Genomic DNA, 20,747 nt, shown 5'->3' with positions numbered 1-20,747 from the left:
ATTTTTTAAATTTAGATTGGCTGAACTTTTTACATTACTTGAGGGTCTGGAAAATTTTCATTTCAGTGAACGAGCTAACCTAGAGACTTAAAATTTTGGCATGTAGATCCATTTTTATATAAGCAACGTCGAGTTAAATGATGAAGCATGAAGCTCTAGGGAATTTGGCTGAGCGCTAGCAAACATTTTAAAGTTGTTCTTTAGGTGACCATGATGATGGCAACTACAAAACTACAGAATAAATAAACTTATTTAAAGCTGGGTAGCCTATAATCATATAACATTTTAACATAGTAAAACATATAGCCTAATGATATGAGTAATTAACGTCAATAAGCCATTGAACCACGGCGAAGTCCGTTACGTTATTTTAGATAAAGTTTAAATACCTAAATGTTCCTTAAATATAAATGAAGCTTCATACAAATTTCAACTCTATGGGTCCGTTCATTTCCTAGATATCGTGTGGCAGATAGAGAGGCAACAGAAATACAACTTTTTATACAAAAGTGAAAGTTTTCGCTAAAGGTCTGCCAATAAAACTTTAAGACAGTAAAGTTTCAGTAAATTTAGTCGAAATCGTACAAAATCAAAATATACGTTATTTAAAATGAATACACTATCTTTAACACGTATACGAGTATCTGTATTACTTCAGTACAGCATTTATTGTAAGTTAAAACACTGTGACTGAACAGATTAACCTGGTGCGTGTTTACGCACCTCTTTCATGAATATAAAACTATCTCTTTCATTATAATATTCAGATAGTTCTTAAAAATTTCAACAATTTACATTTTTGACGTGACAACGTCTTAAATTAGGTTGCGGCTCGGAGTCACTCATGAAAAAGTGTAACGCCCGGTAACGTTACGATGCCCGTCCAGTGAGTCCGCCGCACGGGATTCGCACGGGATAAAGCAGATAACTGTGGGTCCGCCGCACGGGATAAAGCAGATAACTATGTTTATTCGTGAAAATGTGGAGTGCTTAGATTCGTCATTTACAACAACTACAACAATAAAGGTAAATAATTGTACACTGATATTTCATTATCGTAAACTATGATTGATTGATTAATTGTTAGATTGACAAAAGTTGAGAAACTGAGTTTATAGGTTATGTCATACTATTGACAAATGTTGATAGTGTTAAGTAAATTATTAGTTTAAATCACTCTGCAATCAATCGTAATTCAGTCGATTGAGAAGAAACAGCGCGTATTGCTAGTCAAACATTAAAAATAACAAATTATAACCTCTAACCTGTCATAACAGTGCGACCAAACAAACGAACTAAACCGACCAATCACCACGCGCGAAGTTAGAATTTAACTGTGTTTAGCAAGAATTTCAAATTCCAATTTTAGTAAATGTTTTATTCAACTTTACCATTTACAATAACAAATTTTAATTAATTTCAAATTATGTACAATGTTTTAGTAAACAAAATATATTTCTATAGTTAAAATTTGTGCAATTCTTATTTTCATTCAATTCCTTGTTCCTATTGTGCAATTTAATAATATTCACATCAATAAATATTCTACCGAGAAAAAGACGTTGTCACGTAAAATCTTCGCCCGTTAAAACCGACTTTACAGGCAACCATAATTTTTTTGAATAGTTTATATCTATAAAATAATATCAGTCTAGGAGTCGAGTACCAATTTGAACTATAAATACACAACCTGGTTTTGTAATTCATAGAACAATTTCCCCTAAGAAGCAACTGATCTCCCTCCGAGCTAGTTTTGAGAATGAGATGATATCAAAAGGGTTAATGTCAATGACCTGAGGATTTCTTTATCAAATACTATTTTATTGACACATAAACGTGAATAATAATTGTTAAATCAGCGCCACTTAGACCCTTAAAGTAACTTTCAGTATCGTTGTCTAGTTGTTTGACGATGACAACCATTTTGTTTCTTATGTGTGTGATGGTTATATTTACGAAATAATATTTCAAGTGCAGTACATGTGTGACAAATCTTTACAATATTTTGCTTTATGTTTATGACGGTTGCTTTTGTGTTTCAAGATATATAATTTCAAAAATATACTTTGAGAAACCATTGTCATTTTATTTTTTTAGTCCTTTGGATGCGCTTCTATTTCAACCTCCACCAATATTCACGTGGCTGACGATATATTTCTTTCTCCGGAACAAATTCACTGTCGGTTTTGAGGAGAACCACATTGTGTGCGTATGCAGTGCAAATTGGCTGTGAGTTGCTGGACTATTAGTCTATTAGTTGAGCAATATTATTCCAACCCGGAATAAGTTGATAACAGTGTTATTAACTGTAACGTGCTTGGCAATGTTTGTGTATACTCAGTTTCAGAACAATTATTGTAATTATAATATGTATAAAGTTAATTAAGACTTAACGTAAGGCAATCATCACTGATCAGCACAGGGCTTACAAGAGCAGGCTCAGCATTGGCTAACACGGCCTTTGATCTGACATCTAAGGTTGTCTGCTGTCATCATGATACAGAGCCCCTATGACAGCATTTTGGATTAAACCATCGACTACTATTCTATGACCGATTATGTCGCTTCACCGATGGGGAAGAGTTAAGTACCTCAAAAACCTTACGGATTTCCTAGTGAAGTGTGGAAAATAAAATGGAGTCAAGTAGTGAAAAGTATGGCCATATTCAGCAATTTAAAATGAGTATTGATTGATGAGTTTGGTTTATTGAGAAACGAGTTATGGAATGGGGATGTTTGCAGAATGGCGAAATTATATCTGCAGGATGACGTTAATCAAAAAGTATCGACGAGGATGGGATTCGAACCCACGCGTGCAGAGCACATTGGATTAGCAGTCCAACGCCTTAACCACTCGGCCACCTCGTCTCTTGATAACAAAAGTGTCTTCTCACTTCTTGGAACTGATAAGAACTTTTCCCTATGTAGGAACACGGGTTCAATTTGGTACATTTGGTAATTGTAAAATTTTTTAAAGTTATTTTTTCACAATATGAGCTTGTCGATCTCTCTGCTACAGCTATTTCATTTTGTTTGGTTAAAATTTCATAATTTACAGAACACTGTTACGTTACTAACTATGTAATTGCAGGTAAACCTGTTGTATTGAATCGTTATGAGACAGTATATGTTTAAAGTTGGTTATTGGCGATGGAAGGTTTAAGAGAATTCGTTATATGTTACAAAATAACACAACACATGACTATGGCAAATCTACGAAATCCAACTATCCTTACTGTACAGTACTTACAGTACACTGACACTGACACTTACTGTGCCAATAGCACAGTGTAGCGGGTACAACGGTTATCGCAAGATAATCGGATCAAGCAATGTCGAGCGTGGCTGCTTATTCTTTGTCATAAAAATAAAATCTTTGGTTGGTATAAAAATATATATAATTAAAAATCTCAGCAGCAGTATCCATCCCTTTGAGTGCCGCAGTACCAGTATATCAGACGCGGTAAGAACCTCGTAAATTGTCGGCGTCGATAGGCTCCACGATCCGTGTTTACACGACATTTATTTTATTTTATTTTATTTCCTTTCAACGGTCAACGACCACTTTATAACAGTACACATAGTGCAAGGTAGCTAATTACCATTATAGTGCCCAAACATAACAGGGACAAGCCAAACATGCGATTGGACTCTATACTCCTAGACATGATTGACAGTGTACATAATAAGTATATATTATAATAAATATAACAGTAATGATAATAATTGTTGAGCAGATAAGCAACCTAGAAATAAATAACAGTGCAAAAACAAACCATCCATAAAAAGTAACAATGTAGAAAACTATAAATGGATAACAAGAACAAAAAAAAGAAATATATAAATGAACAACAATGTTAATAAAATAGTTTTAAATAAGTGACAATGCAAAAAAAACTAACAATGAATAACATGTAACAAGATCCATAAACACCAACAAAGTAAAAAAAAAAAACAAAAAAAAAAAACAAATAAAACATTTCACAATACAAACTACCATCCTTAACAGTAACGAGTGAAAAACACATACAAAACAAATGCCAAATATAATAATGAATAAATAAATAACAAATGCACAAAGCATATAAATAAATAAATACGAACAGCTACAATTATGGCAAAAGTGACAACTACATAGCGCTATGAATAAATTAATTAGTTCTTAAAAAAAAGAAAAACATATTTATGCCATGCCCACATCACTCAACAAGTCCCCTATCTATTCTACTGTATACTGGAAAGCAGCTAGCACACGTCCTCTAATAATTGCTGCCCTATCATTGAAGACGTCGAACCTGTCGCAGAAACCATTTCCGAGCCTGACCATTCTGGCGAGTGGACCGTGGAAGACGTAGGAACACAGTATTTAATATAGTACACAGTTGAATATTCGACTAACCATATAGCTGCATTCGATATGTTTCGATGTATCGATTAGTGCCCGTCTTTGTTTTCTTCCTCGTAGGTCTTTGGAATGATAATTAAGACTATTACTTAATTGTCTTAATTGTTATAGTACGTCAGCCGATGAATTACGCGTTTGGCTACAAGCACTGTTTACTTAGTTCCGTAATATTGTGTTTTAATACATAAAAATACAACAAATGACAAATCAGTGTAAAATTATAATTATTAGTATAATGATATCAATATTGATATATTGATGAAAAATAGAGAACATAGATTATGCATGAATTTTATGTTCATTTGATATGACTGAAACAAAACTAAAAAAATAATTGTGAGTAATTCAGAATAAATTTAAAAGTTTATACAAAAGTATCCAAACATTTGTATTTTATTTTCACTTTAGAAAAAAATTACTGTATTCTTCATTTTATTGTAAACACATGAAAAATATGAAAATCTGTAAAAAGGTTGTTTTCCGAAAAATTTGCTACTATACAAAAATAAAGCCGGCTATTTAAGGGGGTAACATAGCAACATATCTACGGCACTCAAAGGCTAGAATAGAGTAAAAAACATATCAGTTGAGATGAGAAGATAGTTGTAGTATAAATCAAAATATCCGCTAGATTGAAAGTTGTAGTAATCAAAGCCATAAGAATTCCTCAGCCATCTGATCCCACGAATGCAGATCTAAAAGGAACTACCGTATTATACCTGACCAGTTCAACACCACCAGAGTAGAAGTTGAATTACCAGGATGAGATCTAGGACATTTTGATCCCGTTTGAATGTGAATACATCCCTAAATCTCAAATGAAATCCTGTTCCACCCCTGGAATATAAATATAACCCCAAACGTTACTGTAATTTTGAGATTTTGAGTCGCTTGTTATGTTGAATTTATTTCAAAAGTAACTCCAAACAGACTGTAGTTTGTGCAGATTTCTCAAAAATATCTTCTATTTATTCATTTACACACATAACGCTGAACATTACATGTGTTTATAAACACGATTTTATAAAAGAAAGTATTGGCTGAACTCTGGTTTCTTTAATTGGGTTTATACTTAGCCTAACATTCAGCAAACAACAGATAAAAATATATTCTGTATTTTATATAAATACATTTTCATTTTGTAGTGTAGATTTTTTGAGCATTAAAGAACTTTGATTTGATTTCGAATCGATTATTTAAAATAAGTAGTGCATTTTATTTAGAAACAGTTTAGCTTGATATTATAGTTTCAATTTAATATGTATTGTACTTTATTTTGGAACTGTACTTCAAGAGTATGTGTAAAAGAATATGTACCTCAGTGTGGAAACCCCCACACCATAACCATCATCTGAAGTCCGTCATTATTCTTATAAATGCATTCAAATTCACTGAATTAGATCTGGTAGGCCTACTCTGTGATCGAACATTTGAAAATTTGGTTAACGGCCATCAGGATAAGTTTTTCGTTCCTAATCACTCCGGAAGTCGGTGAATCTTAATGTAAGAAATCCCCATTACTACAATTCCTCATGTACCACTGTACTGAGTCTAAACCTGATGTCCTTCAACAAGAATATAGCCTACCTCATGTAGCTGTGAAGTAACTCATACCAAAAAGTAAACTAGAGGTATTTTTTGGAGAAGTTTTATACTTTTCCTTTGTATTTTGAGTATTTGTAGCCAATTATATAATAAAAATTTCTAAAACTAATAGACAATTCAGATTCAGTTAAAATAAATATCCAACTAAGTTAAAGTTGCAGAGAGATGCATACTTCGTGATCCGGATAAATAGTGCAATGACCCGTTTTTGGTCATTAACTTTTCACAACCTTTTTTACAGAGAGCCTGTTTGGATTGCAGAAATAGGAACTCACTCTTTCCAATTCCTATAATAGAACTCTGGGATGATGGGATGTATCCTTGTTGGGTGTCCACTCTGCAGTGAAACGATATGGAATTCATACGACAGCCATTTTAAAGTCTAGAAACGTCCGTGCGTGGTGCGCTAAAGAATTGATACGGAGGATGTTTCCAAATATCGCAAACGAACTCCAATTAATTCGTACTATTGAGACATCATCTGACCAGGAAAATTCTTTACAAATTTTAAGACCCCCTTCTTTAAATAAAAGCTATATTCCTGATCGTACAATGTGTAAAAAGGGGTCTAATCATGAACCCTGCGGAACTTCGTTATTTACAATACAAACTGAGATAAATTTGACTTTTCTTGATTAACTTGAAACTTAAATACGTTATTAAACTAATACCACTATTTGGAAACCACGTTAATGAATATTTCCAATATAAAAAATAATGTCCTTCAACAAAAGCAGCTTTACTTAAATCTGTGAGTATAAAACGGGCCAAAGTGTGCTCGCTCATTCGACCGTTTAGATGGACCCACTGTGTCTAAAACACGTAAGTAATAACAACATGAATTATGAGAAGCTTACGACAAAATCGTAACTAGATATTAGGTAAAATGTTTTTAATTTTAATAAAATTATTCATGCCTGATGCACATCAATATATTAACAAAAACTGATGTAATAGATGCCATACCCTATACTTAGATTTGAGAAAATAAAACTTTCTAATTTTAAGGGTGAAAATAATATAGTGATTTTTAGATCATTATGAAAGATAATATGATATATACGATAATGTCTTTCCCTTTCTTCATATCCAGTCAAGTTTAAAATTTTTAAGTTATACTACTTAAAAATGGCACTACAATGAAGCATATCTAAATTGAAAGCTTTATTTTTCAATTAAGACCAAAATCATGCGATTTCTTAATAATAGCTCTGTACGTACATAAGTTGAAAAAAGTTGAGGAATTAGATAAGATTAAATCAGTGTTTGGTTTCTACATAAAGAAATCATTAACATAGTGCTAGTTTATGAATGAAAAACCGGACTTGAGCCAGTATACTTCAATATTGTGGAATATTCATGTTGAAAACAGAGTCCCAATATTCGTGCCAACAATAGCTGATAAATCCAGTAGAAAAATTAAAGTACTTGGAATAATTACTAAACAACTAGCTTACCCACTAGGCGTACATCATATTCGTCCAAGAAAATAGGACCGTTTTCGTGCTCAGAAAAATTATTACAAATTGATTGTTAACGCCGGCCTCCTTAGAAAAAGTAAAAGGAGATTTCTTGAACAGGAGGTTTCTAAAAGATTTTGCCTGAAGGATATAAAAAAGCAGTAATAGGCAATCTGAGGCTAAAATACCAATAGCCTACTTGGAGGATTATTTGAGGAGCAAAAGTTCTTATAGTTGTTGCGGATTGGTGTCCATATACAGCTAGTCGTTGAGGTACCATCATCTTTAAGGCAGAAGCGTTGGGGGGCCTCTATAATCACTGGATCTCTTGTGGCTAAGGTGAAATTTATTCCAGTTTGTAGTAATGGGTACCCCTGATTCACCAGAGCACTTCCGGAAATCTGTTAAGAAATTATGCCTAACCGATAACTTGATTTCCTTGCAGAACGTAAAAATGTAATAATAATAATGCCTTTATCACGAGTAAACAGTGTACAACTAGTTTGTTAAGTCAAAAGGTTTTACGTTTTATTTAGCAGAGGTTACGTAAGGCGTTGTTCTTGAAGTTGACGCCTTCACAAAAAGAATGCTAATGCTGGAAAGGGTGGTTAAACGCTAATTACAAGTCTACGAACTAGCAGTAGTGGCTACCGATTGGGTTCTTCGTTGGCTGAGAACATTCATTGAGAACGTAAAATCCTACAATGTTCAAAGCAAACATTTGACCGGCGTTGTCACTATGGAAAGGAATATGAAACACTAGACAATAGTGTATAACAACCGACAATATCGGTTACAACGTAAAGTAAATATTAATAAACCGGTATTCACATCTGCGACGCTTAACCGAACGTTAAAACGGATGGTAAAAACGAGCTGCGGCAATGGGCGGCCATAAAACGGCCGGTAAAGCTGCTCCAGTTGGAACACCGATGCAGCGATGTGCACTGGAACACACACAGTGTGCGGGTATGTGCGGCAATAACAACGTGAAACACTTTGATCGCAACCCGCGATGATAATGCAATCAAAGGGCCACCAGTGCTCCGGCACGGTCCAGGATTAATGCGAGATGAATTGGCTAAGTGAACCCTCCCTCGGCCGGGTAATAGATATGCTAATACGTGCTCTTATTGTAGACACATGTGGCCCCCAATAACATTGTCATTTTATGTTCTCCCTTCCCGCACTGCACCGCGCCCCACCGCCTCGCCTCGCCTCGCCACAGGGTTCGCGTTCTTTTTGGCTAAGCTGTGAGTCGGTAGCTGAGAAAAGTTAATCTTGCGTTGGTTGCTACGGCTGAATAAATATTTTTCAAAAATACTATTAAAAGTGACAGTACTCCGCTTTAACGTGGAGCAATCGGTTGTAGGTTGTTTTTAAATTCCGGAGTCAGTCATATACAATAATTTCCCCAAAGATAGAAGACATTTTTTACCGTTCCAAGAGGATTTCAAGTAGTAATTTTTGGAAATTTGGTAATAAAATGCAAGAAACCCAACTGTAGACGAGGATAAGAATTTTGTACAGTACGCAAATAGATTAAGAGTTGTGACTTAAATGTGTTTTAATATTTTCCAAATACATTAACTTAAAACGATCGAACAACCATAATGAATTCCTAAGATATGGTGAAATCACAGCAACCGTAACCGAAATAGGTCTTTCATTTTTACGTACCGAATATATAATGACAAAATCAATTGACTTTAAACATTCACAATTCTTTGAATATAAAACCGGATACAGTATATTCGTTGGCAATAAATTGTGCAAATTGTAAACATGGAATAAATATATTTATTTGTCTATTTGTATAGTTTACACATTCAGAAGTTGTACAAAATTCACAAGCCTACAGACACAAAGCAGAAAGAAATGTTTTGGTTTCTTAAAATAAATGCAATTTTTTGAAATACAAATTATATGTGAGTATTTCTCTGCACCCGGACTGCACCCAAAACTTTTTCAAAAGGTGCAGTCCGTGTTTACAAGATAGTAGTGCTGCAGACTAAATGTCGTTTAACTAGCTTCGCTAAGAATTATTAGGATTAAAGAAGTATTCCATGATATATGTATCATAAACGAACTCGATCTTGATTAAATCTAAACAAAATCTATAGCTCAATTCGTACTCGAAATAACTTTGGAACAGACGGATTGTGAGTCTCCTTTGCAATTGGCATCGCTCACGCTCAGTCAACTAAGTGTTATACAAAACTTGAATAGTAAATAAGACAAGTCATCTGTCCTGTAGCTTGGATTGTGCTGGATACAACCCCACGGAGCTGTCCCTAGGGATGATGTTTATCCCATTTGTCCCATGGGACCCTACTGTACTGTATATGCCGAGTGTGAGTTATACTCGTAGGCTACAAGTCGAATCTTCTTATTGCCTTTATACCTTATATAAAACAAAATGTGTTCTGTTCTTATATTCATTATTTACATAACTATACTTGAGGCTCTCAGAAACACGTTTTCTTCCAATAATTTCCAAGTATATCGTTATTTACACAATAATCTAATGGGTTTGTGTGCGTGTTACTCAATCACGTAAAAACTACTGGAGCTTGTTTGTTACGTTTTCTGATTTCTTCTTTTTTTTTGGGGGGGGGGGAGATTTTAATCAAATACAGTATCACTTATTAGATCACAAGTGTGTTAAGTGAAAAGCTAAGAACTTTGACTTTAGTCTCCCTTAAGACTTAGGATTCCTCCACTAATATATATATATATATATATATATATATATATATATATATATATATATATATATATATCAATTGTTACTGAAATCGTTTGAGCTATTCAAAAATATAACATGAAATATTGGAGAGAAATCAAGAAATTTCAGAGGTGCTTGTAAAAAACCGTTTCACTTCTCGATTTCAGGGCCCCATCTTTAAATCTCCAACGGATCGATAGTTTGAATATGTTTCAGTGACTAACTTATCTCAGGTTTGTTTGGAATGCCATTTAAAAATAAAATGCTCATGGTATCCTTGTTTTTCAAAATAAAACTGCGTGCCAAGCCGCGGATAACTGCGAGTAGCACTATACAATACGAAGATATTTACAAAAATGTGTACACTATAAATACATGTTGCCAATTAGTGCAATAGTTTTGTAGAAGAAAGTGTTTACTGAAACAAAATAAATAATTTATATTATACACAACTATACGAGTACCATAACAATACAGTACCATTCAATAGTCATTGTACAGTCAGGTATACACTAACCGATACGCCTGACACGGCAAGGCGTCTGTCAAGGGATAATAAGGGAAATGTTCATATATCGTACATTGTTTGTATCCATAAACGTACTATGCTAAAATATTTTAAACTACGTTTATATCTCATACTTCTAACATCAGTTCCTTTAATTTAATTGTGAGGTAACCTATTTTACACGTAATTACTTACCTTTATAATGGAGGACACTTTTTTTAATCTAGTAGTTTTAAAAATTTTGGTTTATAAAATGGTAAAATGTAATAACACAAACTCCTCATAGAACAAAATTAAACTGGTATTTTGAATAATCTGGAGGCCTTCTAAACTATAGTTTCTTAAACTTCTCTTTCGAGCAAGTATATACATTCTGCATATCTACAATCGAGTCCATACATTCTCACACTTTTATTTAAAAAATATTCAAATTTATCAAATATTTATAATGAAAACTACTCACGGTTATGTGAATTTTGATCTTTTTAAACATTTAATTTAAAAAATGCAATGTATTATATACATGAAATGTGAATTAATAGCATTGTTTATTTTGTTCTTTGGGCTCTGTGTTCAACAAGAGCAGGCCTTATCTACTGCCTACGAGAAGGCTGTATTTTATTAACAGATTTCATAAAGATAACAGCTATTTAACATTTATTTGCGCGTTAGACGGTCAGTTTTAAGAGTGTCAATATAATAAACATATGATATAAAAAAATAATTGTTATATAATAAATTGAACTCTTTTGCCACTATCCTATTTCAGCCACTAAAATCAACACGGCTAATCAATTTCATTCTTAGAAATCGATATTTTTCTATCGATTTCAAGAATATATAGGTTGTGTACTTTTACAATACAAATCTTCTCTCGTCTTATGGACCATAAGGAGGTAATACAGCAACTCCTGTGATAACAATGGAAATCGGGGTACAAATACAAATGTGCACCGACCACGTCTTCTATAACAGAATTAGAGCGGTTTTAGATTTTGTGTATATACGTTTGTGTGGGAATTATCTGGTTTATTATTTCATTGACTGGCGAAATTCAACGTAGGGAAGCAGGTTAATACATTTTTTATACTAACACAAATTTTAATTTTATGGAAGTTTTTCAGCAAAATTGATCTAGCATCATTGTAAAATAAAAAAATAGTTTTTGAGGTATTACGCATCATTATAGCTGAGGTATTTCTCGCAAAAATGAAAATGAAAGTACATTAAACGTGTCAAAAGAATTGAAAATGTCGTCAATTATACTAAAATAATGGTTCTAAAACATTAAATTTACTCCTTTTAAAGCACTCTAATTGATTTTTACAAATTTCATTATTATCATGTACTCACAACAATTAATTAATTTTTGACTGGTGCTTCACTCACAGATTACGTCAGTGACACAATTAATTGTAACCGAAATTCCTCTAGTTTATTTTTATATATAATTACAGGATCCTCATAAGCTACAGAAAGAATTGTTATTAAATTTGGACTAATAAAATGTAATGCCATAATAATCAGTTTGAATCAGGTATGTAATCCTCCCTTTCAGAGTTACAGTTTAAAATAAACAACTACTAAAACCTCCGAAAATATGTAAATAAATCCCATAGAATTGTTTCATTAAAAATTAAAACTTACGCTACTACACTAAAAGTCTTTAAGAGATGCACACTAATAAAACTAAAAAGTAAAACTAAGGGATGTTGTACATTAACTGTTAAAACTCTAGGAACTAATCAACGTAATGTCATCGAATTTTGCAGGTTAGATATGTTTTGCATTATATCTGTTTACTAGAAAATGTTTCGACCACCAACTTCAGCCTTCTGACCAATGGGTTCATGATCGTGTCCGCAAATCCTTTAAGACATTCATCTTCAATAATAAACTTTATTGTCCTACAACCGGTTCTTAGATGAGTTTATTTCTTTTTAAGTTTCAACCCTTTAACTTGTTTTTTGTTATCAATCTAAGGGGAATTATAGCATTTAATGTAAAAATGTTAGATAATCGCCCATGGTAAAGCGGCTAGACATAAATCAAGTTAATTTTGACAGTATATATATATGAATGATAATTTCAGATAATGATATATTTTAATGATTTACGACGTAAAAAATATTTTATTTCTTTTCTCATTAAAAGCATCTTCAAAATTATTAAAATATTAATAAGACACTGGGAATACAAATTCCAAAAACATAAGACAATAGTATACTCAATACACCATCTTAAAAAAATATAGTCTAAAAAACTAGTAGACTAGCAAAATGAAACTTTCTTATCTTCCTCCTTTTTTGAGGATAATTCTACAAAAAAATAATAATTCTACAAAACTCTCCTTTCCAACATCAAAAATATACGAAACGCATCAGTATAAAACATTCAAGTTTTTAAGTTGTTCATGAAAACTTTTTTATAGGTACTTTATTGTTTAAAATTTCAAAGAAGTTCGTACTTACAAAGAAAGCATTTGGATGCGTATTAATTATATATTTAGAATAAAACTCTGTTATCAAAAAGGGCGTATAAGTACATACGGTTCAACATGGTACTTGAGATTCAAAAGTTTTACCAGACCCTTTCTCGAAATCCATGTTGGTATGGCAAACATATATTTGCACTTGTAGGGGTTGTTTTATTAAACGATCGACCGATACAACAAACACGTTGTCTTCTAAACGCTGCGTTCACAGATCCGTTTCATAGGGGATAATTAATTTCCGATTGGTCAATGTTGGCACTTGGGCCCGGCTGGGATTTAATCCCCTAATACACCCCTTCCCCCTCCCGCTACAGGTCTTAGCAAAAATAAATCAATCACTGGAGAGGGCTTAGGGGTGACTTTTGTGTGAGGGCTTATCCGCCCCCGTCTCTCAGCCGGGCGGCGCCCGTCACTGGCGTGGTTAGCACGAGCACGGCACGGCTTCGGCAGGGTTTGCGGGTGGTTGAGCTTCGTTTGGGCAATTTGGGCTGTTTTATATTTGGTTCTGTATCGTTAAAAGTAGTATTAAACGACTAATTAATATCATTCATAGAGAAACACGCTCACTGTAAAAATTATATTGACTATCTTTAATATAAGTAAATTACAAGTAATATTACTTATTTTTTCACTGCATTAAAAAACTGAATAGGGAAGTTCATACGGTTTTAACTGTGTTGCTTAAGATACAGCAAAATCCACGTTTTAAATAACAGAAAGGTCTTATCGCTTTTCTTTTCTTCAATAAAATATTAGCTGCATATTGTGCTCTTTTTGTTCTTGAGTAATAATTTCTTACTAATATTATTTTTTTGCAGGGTTGATTGTTTTTTAAGATTAGTCACAATCTTAAAGAACACCTTCGTGATTTTTTATGATACCCTATTAGAATGAAACTATAATTATAATGTCAGTAAGTTTTTTTTTTTTTTTTTTTTTTTTTTTTGCTAAGGACATAAGCAAGACAAACCGATCTGGCTTACATAATCGTAGGCCTGGTACTTCAAATCTTCAAAGTACAAAGCGTGCAAACGTAATGAACCTCAGTAAAACTTGCATAACGCCTGGGGAATATTTGCTTTCATGCATTACATAACAATGAAAAGTAAATATGACTAAACTCAACTTCCTGATACGACGGCTTGATAGAGATAACATTGCAGAGGTTGTGTTAATATTATGATTCTGAATTAATATCACACGGCATATTTTGTGTTTGAGCAGCAAAGCCTGCCTGCACTTTTTGTAATGTACTATGTGATTTGATGAACATAAAATCCTTTTGTTTCCTATATTACTTTATTTGTTTCACAATTTTTAACAATAATACAGTGTAAGTATTGGAATAAACATTTCTGAAAGGAATCTTAGTTTCTGGATCTTATAAATATAATCAAAGTCTATGTTGTGTCAAAACATTGTTTAAACAGTAGCAGTTTTGGAATGTGTTTGTCTCACTGTTTTGTTTAAACATCACCTGATGACTCCCCACCACAAGGAATATTTAAAATGTTTAAAAGATGTTGCAGATTCACTTTACTGTGATAGTGTTATCTCAATAGGAACAGGAAAACATGGTAACACTGATCAGAATAAATATTTAAAGAAAAAAAGATAGAATTTTGTTTTAAAATTAAACTTCTTGAAAACTATGACGATTAAATACAACACAGGTTGTGTCGGCTATGTTTTAACGAGGTTATGGATCGGAAACTTAGATGTGTGCTGTTTATCGTTCCTCTTTAAAATACAGAGAACACTTAGTCGACTTTATGAAAAAAAACCTTTGCAGATATCAGTTTCACGACTTTGGTACATACTTTGTCTATTTGGCACATTACCATAACACTGAAATAAAACTTGTGTTGCAAAATAAATTCAGATTAAAACTCCATAATTCGAAAACTTAATTTAAATGAGCTATAACCTTTTTACGAATATACTGTACTTATTAAATAAAAATTATTAAATTCAGAATAGTTTTTGATTGTAACATTTTATCGTTAAAGTAAAAGCAGTAAACAATGTGCAACAACTAGGATTACAACTGTAATTTGAAGAACTCTGCTGTATGATGAATCAATAATACACCTGTCCATTCCTTACAATACGGAGTAATTTTAAAATAAATTGGAAAAGCCTTTTATTTCCCGTGATATATTTTATCATTTGTAATATTTTAAAATTTAAGCATAACGTTTCTTAACCTCAAGGAAAGTAATTAATTATTTTTGTTAAACAATCTTTTTTATAATCCAAAATATAATTCCACCTTAACTAAATAATATGTTTGGTAATGCGCTATACATCAATAAAAAGTAATTAGTTATGTTAAATTGATTTGCTTATTTAATATTTTTATTTACTAATATTTTATCATTTTGATTAAAAAACATATTTTTTTAATAGTGGTTGAATATTATATTCGTTTGCTCTTATTGATCCTTCATATAATATCTACAGAATGACAGTATACAAAAAGAATCGACGAGGATGGGATTCGAACCCACGCGTGCAGAGCACATTGGATTAGCAGTCCAACGCCTTAACCACTCGGCCACCTCGTCTCTTGATAACAGAAGTGTCTTCTCACTTGTTGAAATTGATAAGAACCTTCCCTTTGTAGGAACAGGTCCAATTTGGCATGAAATACAGACATCGTGCATCGTCTACGACCATCTTCTTCAACTCAGTCAATACTAGTAGTACACTTTCTTCCTTCTGGTATCTGAAAACTTTTCATGTTCATGCTTCATGAATTTCGACTATAACGTAGTATTACACAATCATTTAACAATGATTTATCTTCTTGTTGTGTACATAAAACGGATTTTTTTTAAGTTAGGTACATAATGTTTACAATATTAACTACTATAACTCAAACAAAAATACTAAGAGCAATATAATTTTCAGTTTGTTCATCAAGTATAATTCGAATTATTTAATTCTAATCTTTTAGCGATAAGCTTAGAGAGATACATTTATTAATTGTTTTGAAACTAGTACTCTTAATAAAATAAAATCTCTTTATTTTGAATGTTACATATGTGTCTGTGTGACACATCCTACTCCTCCATAATTTGAAATTAAACAATTAATTAATTTGTAATTTGAATATATTTACATCGATCTATCTTTTGCAGTTATTTTTGGTCGTTTAATATTCCTTTCATGATATATAAGATTGTAGTAGGTAACAATATTAATCGTATATCACTCATGTAAGTTATGAGTTGATATACATAATACATATACTGTAGATGTGTTCTTTAGTATTTGAACGTATATATTTGAATTTATTTTACTGATTTTTTTACTACATTGTAAAAACTACACAAGCGTATTATTACCTAAGTATTGAACTAACACACTTTTAAAGTAGGGTTCCAGCATAAAGTACAATAAATATTATTCAGTTGTAACTACAATTATACATTTATATAATTTCCAGCTAAACTGTTTCTGAATTACACACTACTTATTTTAATTAAACGATTGAAAATCAAGTCATAGATCTTTATTTCTCAAGCAGTCTCCAGTATGCGTTGAAGCAATGTTTTTTGTGTAAAAGGGACAGTATATTTTTATCTCATGTTTGCTGAGTATCAGGCTAAGCGTAAACCCAAATGAAAAACAGAGTACAATAACATATAATTGTATAAAATCGTGTTTTAGCACATTTTATGTACATCTTGTATAAATAAATAGATTGGAGATATTTTCAGAAATATTCATTATAGCCTTTTGGGAGTTCCACATTTTTAAATAAACTTAACTTGGAAAACGACTCAAGAGCTTAATTTACAATTTAAACTATTTAAATTTATATTACGTAATTAACACTATTATTTTCAATTCATAAACAACACGTTACGACAAATACATTTAGGAAATTGACACTAGGATTTAGATTGTATATCGATTTGATGCCAGAACTGGCATAGAGAACATTTTGAAAATATTCACAACTATTATATAAAAAATTGGTCCTCATCTTATTTCCAAGTAAGCTAACTGTTTTTTAGTAAACCAACAAGCTATAACTACAAACAATGTTTTCAACATACGTCATTCATAGAACAATATAATTATGTGAATTACTGCAACGGACTATTTGGGGGTCAGTTTAAGAACTTATAAATACGTATTCTTACCTGAAATTTTCCTCAAAAGATGTCTTGTGCCAAGGTTCTAATACCTGAAGTCCAAACCTCTTGCTAGAGACTATTTTTTGCAATTAACTATTTCTTTTAGGACATCCTAATTTTTTTCGGCAGTTACTCAAGATTCCGTATATGATGGATAACATTAATGATTTGGGTTATAATTATATTCCAGGGTTTTAATAGGGTTTCATTTGAGATTTATGGGGTTTTCACACTGAATCGGGATCAAAACTTGCTAAATCTCATTTTTATGTAATTTTCTCAATTTGACTTCTACACTGGTGGTGTTGCACTGGTCAGGTGTAACAAGGGTAGACCTCCTTTTGAGATCTGCATCCTAGAATCAGTTGGCTGAAGGATTCTTGGGTTTTGATTACTACCCTTTCAAACTGGGGGTTATTTAAATTTCTGAGTATTATCATTAAATAGTCTAAATACGGAACATTGAGCCAATAGACGCCGGCATTTTACAAGGGTTTTACCACGTCTGATATGCCTATGCCACGGCACTCAAAGGGATTAATATTGCTGCTGAGACTTTACATTCAGAGATGATTATACCAGCTAAAGATAATATGGCCACGAAAAAGAATGTTTCAATTCTATAAATTATATTCAGCTAGTAAGACCATGTTTCCTTACGTAGAATAGGTTTGGCCATTAAAACGCGAGCGGTCAGGAGATGAGGATAAATACAAAACGTTATATATATTTAAAAGAATTTATCCTCTAGTAATTGATAGGGTCAGTTGTTGCCGTCAATATTGATGAGCACACTGTGATGATTTTATATTTGAAAAGACTTAGTTTCAGTAAATCAATATTGTATTGAAGGCTCATCGTGCGAGGAACGTAAGAATTTGTCAAACCTAGACGTGCCATCGAGAACCTACTAACTCGCATAGCTTGCGGAGTTGAGGAAATTCCTTCCTGGGGCTGATCTTCAAACACACATCTACGGTATGTTAAGCCCATGCTTCGTTTCATTGTTCAATGTTGACATAAATATTATTGACAGGGCAGTTCCCTTTCATGTTAACAACTGTACGTTAAACTAACTACAAAGTGACTACTTAAAACTTTGTTAAAAAATTGTGTTTTTTAAATTTTAAAAATATATTTAAATTCAAACCATACATCACAAATGTAAAAATATTATAAATTAAACTATAAGTTTCAGTGTAATTTAATAAAATAAATCTGTTATTGCCTAAACATCTTACAATGCATGGAAAAAGTCATCATATATCTCTGAATAACATTATGGCATACAAAGTGTAAAATTATCATTCACACATACAATTAACACACTCATACGTCCATCCATTTGCCAATCCTCCCACCTCCAGCAACGGTGTCAGTCTTACTGGGCGGTCTCCCAGTCGTATGCCAGAAACTGGTTAGTATTATACAATTGTTGCGATACAAAAAACATACTTGTGAGGGCATTTGTTCATAAACTACCGTTCTGTGTTTCCCAGTTCGGTAGTGATCTCTTCCTGTACTCTCGAAACTTTTTGAAAGGTTCTTTACAAGAAAGACTCTCTGAGTTTCAACTGTGCGATTATGTCAATCACTTGTTTTTAAGTTTAAATGCTCTCATGAATTGATTTTTTGTACGAGCTCTCCACAACACTTTCCCGTAGGTGTGTTGGGGATAAATCAAGCCGTAACGCTCCGTTAACAGAACCTTAATAGGGCAAGGACCATTTGGAGTAAATATGATTAACGTGGTCATTCCAGTTCAGTACTCGATCAAGGTGTATTCCCAGGAATTTCGAACAGTATACTTCTTTCAGTATGGCATCTTCTACCATGACAGTTTGACCACCATTCCTGTCTAATGATCTCAAAGCAAACTTTTTAAAGAATGGGAAGAAGCATTTATTTAAGATTGAGGCTGTTTTTAGATGTAGTTGTTGGTCTCAATAATAGTTTGCTATTCCTGACCTGATTTTGATTTGCTAGTGAAACAGAGTCGTCTCATCAGCTTTCTGCATAAGTTGTCCATGTAGAAGTGATGACCCTATGTCATTGACATACATAAGGAAAAGAACTGAACTTAGGATAGCACCCTGTGGGACTCCATTAGCTCGGCTGAATTGGTTCAGAGCATTAGTATAAAATTTGAATAACTTGTGTTCTGTGGTTTACCTGAGTTACTGGAGAGGCACGCCTCGGATGCTATTGGTAATTCCATTTATCAAGCCGGATTGTGTGGTCACCACTGTCAAATACTTTTAATGGTTCGAGAAACTCACTTAACAATACATGTACAGTCAAAAATGTTATATTTCTCATAACTGGATATTTCCCAGATCATAAAGCTTTCAGTACAATAGGTTTCGACTACCAAATTACAGAAATAATAGCGTAAAAGTGCTCTCGTACATTACAACATATTAACCAAACAGAAAAAATATCTACGGAAGTGAGAATGATAAAAAAGTGTTGAAATAGTGAAAAATGCATTAGTTTAAACTTTGTACAAGAATATTCGTTACAGAATAAGACGCATACACAACATCAGACGTTCGAAGTCAATATCTCTGTTATGAGCTAGCATTGACTGAGTTGTAGGAAAAAGAATTGTAAACATTGCCAAATGTCTGCACTTTGTGCCAAATTCAACCTGTTTTCCTACAAAGGGACAGTTCTTATCAGTTCCAAGAAGTGAGAAGAAACTTATGTTATCAAGAGACGAGGTGGCCGAGTGGTTAAGGCGTTGGACTGCTAATCCAATGTGCTCTGCACGCGTGGGTTCGAATCCCATCCTCGTCGGTACTTTTTGATTAATGTCGTCCTGTAGATATAATTTGAAGAACTTATAAGATCAAAAGAAAGTAAAATTCTACCAACATCATATAAAAATATCTTTTGGGATGAAATCGAAAAAAAATATTTTTCTTAACTAAAAGAACTATATTTTAATCATCATCATCATCATCATCATCATCATCATTAGTACTAAATACTCTAAATATGTTTAGTCAAGACGGAGGTTAATTTTGGAATATGGAAGAGATTATATGTTACTTTTTTCCCCTACTCGAAGTAATTGGTGTTTGAACAGTGTCATTTTCATAAATAAAAGTATTATAGAAAAATACAGGCTTTTTCATGTCATTTTAATTATCAAAGTTTTATTCTAGATGAAATAGGTACAACAATAATTGATAGATACACTATCAACTAGAACTAGATAATTTTGTTTGCATAGTCTGCAAATTTTGTATTTTCAAACTAATTGTATTCTTAATTGTTAAACAAATACTGTTACAATCAATTTATCTTAGAAAATTGCATTATTTTTCTTAATGATAGGGTATGTACTTTAAGGTGCTGTTTCTTTCTTCGTACTATCAACATAATACATCGGAT

At 32.6% G+C, this 20,747-nt stretch overlaps 1 protein-coding gene and 3 non-coding genes across 4 annotated transcripts in view; 2 read left to right on the top strand and 2 right to left on the bottom strand.

Annotated features, from left to right (window-relative positions):
• LOC124355933 (photoreceptor-specific nuclear receptor-like) overlaps positions 1 to 20,747 on the top strand; it is a 68,223-nt gene that overhangs the window by 5,399 nt on the left and 42,077 nt on the right. The window lies entirely within an intron of this gene.
• Positions 2,787 to 2,868, bottom strand: Trnas-gcu. Its single transcript has one exon. It is a non-coding gene; the product is annotated as a tRNA-Ser (tRNA).
• Positions 15,686 to 15,767, bottom strand: Trnas-gcu. Its single transcript has one exon. It is a non-coding gene; the product is annotated as a tRNA-Ser (tRNA).
• Positions 20,066 to 20,147, top strand: Trnas-gcu. Its single transcript has one exon. It is a non-coding gene; the product is annotated as a tRNA-Ser (tRNA).

This window comes from Homalodisca vitripennis, chromosome 2 (assembly GCF_021130785.1).
Source record: "Homalodisca vitripennis isolate AUS2020 chromosome 2, UT_GWSS_2.1, whole genome shotgun sequence".
Classification (NCBI taxonomy): domain Eukaryota; kingdom Metazoa; phylum Arthropoda; class Insecta; order Hemiptera; family Cicadellidae; genus Homalodisca; species Homalodisca vitripennis.
This window is presented reverse-complemented; position numbering and strand designations above follow the sequence as displayed.